This window comes from Brassica oleracea, chromosome C3 (assembly GCF_000695525.1).
Source record: "Brassica oleracea var. oleracea cultivar TO1000 chromosome C3, BOL, whole genome shotgun sequence".
In the NCBI taxonomy this organism is placed as follows: domain Eukaryota; kingdom Viridiplantae; phylum Streptophyta; class Magnoliopsida; order Brassicales; family Brassicaceae; genus Brassica; species Brassica oleracea.
In genome coordinates this window covers 17,515,594-17,518,841 of record NC_027750.1, presented here as the reverse complement: position 1 = coordinate 17,518,841, position 3,248 = coordinate 17,515,594, and positions in this window count along the sequence as shown.

Genomic DNA, 3,248 nt, shown 5'->3' with positions numbered 1-3,248 from the left:
TAGTTGGCTAACCTCCTTCTCTAGAGACTCATAATTCTCATTTACAGCAGCAAGTTCTTCAGCAAGATCTTCATACTGCTCACGGCCCTGCATCAATTCGTGTTGCAACCTCAGATCCTCATTCTTGAGATTCAACCACTTGTTGAGCATCACGTGATAATCCTCAGAGTTTGTACTGACATCTGAATCCGAGGATTCACTAGATTTCTCCTTGCGTGCACCAAATGCAACCATATTCTTCATCACCTTTCCATCTTCTTCAGACTCTGAATCATCAGACGACTGCAATGAAACTCCTTTTCCCTTCTTTGAGTTTGGACATTCACGCCGTGTGTGTCCAACACCTCTGTACTCAGAACACTTAAGTTCTCTTTTTTGTGCTACAGGACAGTCAGCCTTTATATGACCAACCCCTCCATACTCATAGCACCTGAGACTTTCTCTCCTTCTAACATTGCTACGATCACCTCCCTGGTGACCATATTGATTCCTCCCACCTGAGGAATTCATCATCTTACTAAGATGCCTAGCCAACATACCCACGACATCTTCAGGGTCTGGAGGTTTATCCCCATCTTTGTCAGATACAAGCACCACACTCTTTGGCGCACTGCTTGATGTAGAGACTGAACTACTGTCTGTCTCCATCTCTTGTGCCTTCAGCATACCCACAAGCTTGTCAAACTTGAGCTCATCTGTGTTTGTAGTCATCTGCAAAACCGCCTTGTGAGCTCCAAACTTTGTTGGAAGACAGCGTAGTAACTTCTTTACGAGCTTCTTCTCCTTGTATTTTTTCTCAAGTACAAAAGCTTCATGCGCCATAGCACTGAGTTTGGCACTGAAGCTCGCCACAGAATCATTATCAGACCACCTGAGATTCTCAAACTGCGACCCAAGATGATCTAGACGTGTCCTCTTGACACTCTCATCTCCTTCAAACGAATTCAGCAGGATCTCCCACGCTTCTTTAGCCGAAGTACTCCCCTGAATCAGCTGAAACTGCTCTGCTTCAACAGCTCCAAAAATCACCGACAACGCCTTTGCATTAAATTTTGATGCATTGCGTTCTGCCTCTGACCAATCCTCTTTTGGTTTAGGCTTCTTCTCACCTCCTGTGACTATGGTAGGCTCCTCCCAACCAATCTCCACAGCTGTCCACGCATCTTCATTGATTCCTCGAATCATCTGCTTCATGCGAGCCTTCCAATGACCATATTGGTCCGCATTCAACACGATCGCCTTCTGCACAAAAATAATCGTGTTCATCTTCACCTTCAGGATAACACCGATAACTTAGGTGCCCCGCTTTGATACCACTTGTTAGTGCAAAGATGACACCACAATAAGGTAATGCAGAAGATAAATCAAGAGACAAACAACTACAAGCAACCCTTCAGCTTTATTAGAAATCGCCTTGTACACTCTATTACAAGTTCTGCTTAATCAGCTTTACATAGTCTGTTACACCCTAACAACTGCTACTGAAAGATTCCTAAACTACCCGCTTGTGTCTCTCTTCCGTCGAGTACTTCAGCCACTGCTTCAACACGACCCACAACACTTCCAAAAGCTTCTCTCTCTTTCTATAAGATCAGCCTCTGTGTCTGTATCTCTACAGACGACCCCATAGCTATCTTATATTATTCTCCACGTTCCTGAAACCCTAGTTTCCAAGACAACATGTATGGACATCTTCCATAACAATAAGTGCAACTTTCCTTTTCTTGGAATGCACTTATTCCTCTTTCTTTAAGTCATAAACTTGCTCCTCAAGTTTATTCATCTTTCCATATCTCCAAGATACTCTCTTGCTCTCCAAGTCTACACGACGCCAGCTCAGTACCTTGACTCCTCATGGTCTTCACCACTCACTGCGACGTCTGCTTCAGCAACTACGCCAGCGACTAATTCAGGGCAGACATCTTACATCTTCAGTTTTTGGGTTAATTAATGCACCAAAAACTTCTCTAGAGATTGATGAATAGTTTGTTATGTAATCGGTCAAAATTCGTTGGTGTTTTTAATTAATATTTAAAAGTGAGTTTTTAAATTGATGAAGTAAAGGTTAGACGGAAGTTTTTAGCAAATATTATAATAAAATGATTAATTTAGGTTGATTGTATATTAATGGGACAAATAGTGTGTGTTTAGTTCTATTTTGGCAAATAAAAAAAATTAGAGAAGTGTTTTCTTTTTTTGTAACACCCAAAATTCTGACCCAAAATTTTCTTTTGTTTTAGGAGAGACTTAACTAAAAAGACATTTTCTGAGTTTACTTTATTCTATAACACAATGTATTTTTGACACATTTTACTATTTTAGTTTGGCACCTATCTTTTTTTATGACGAAAATAACTTTGTTTTTGGTAAGGAGAATAATGTTTGTTTTAAAAATGTAACCGTAAGAAAACTGAGTTTACAGATACCCTTGAATCAGTACACATGCTCTCATACATGGTTCGTAAGATCACAAAGTCCAAGACATTGCGTACTTGAACTTCCACTTGATTATACAAAACTTGAAATACAAACAGCTAATTGCATAGCTTCTTTATAAAAATGTTAACACAATTCTCTTGTCCACAAAATATCTCGTCCATAACTATCTCGTCCACAATTCTATCTTCCACAACTTTGACGTCCACAATTCTTTTTATTACACGACTTGTGTTAATGTTTTTCGGATGTGTTTTGGTTTTGATTTGAATACGTTAGAGGTGATAGAGCATTATGTAGCGTGAAGTGTAGATCGAAGCAGATGGTCATGGACAAAGAAGAAAGCTTTAGAAGAGATAACTGTTCCTTCATGGCTGTTAAAGCAATGAAGCTTGACTCACCGGCCCCGACGTTTTCAGGCGGTGGTCATCACCGTCACTGTACTTTAACTTGTTTGATTCTCATATATATATAAGTTTTAAATTTCAAATCATGATACCAGAAAAAAAGAATACGAAAACAAAAGAAAAATCATAAAGGTGAGGATTCAGCACATTCCATTTTTTTCAATTTCTGGATCTAGAAAAAAGGAACTGAATTTAAAAAAAGAAGGGAGTTGGTCTCATTGGTTTCCAAAAAAAGAATTGAATTTAAAAAAAAAAATGGATTATTGGTCGGTTATGTTTCTAATAGGTTATTTCTAGTTAGGAAATGTAACCAAACTCCCTTACATACTAGTTAAGGGGTTTATTGGTCAATTTAGCATAAAAAAATGTTTTCAAAATCCAATGAGTCTCTTAAATTAATTGGAA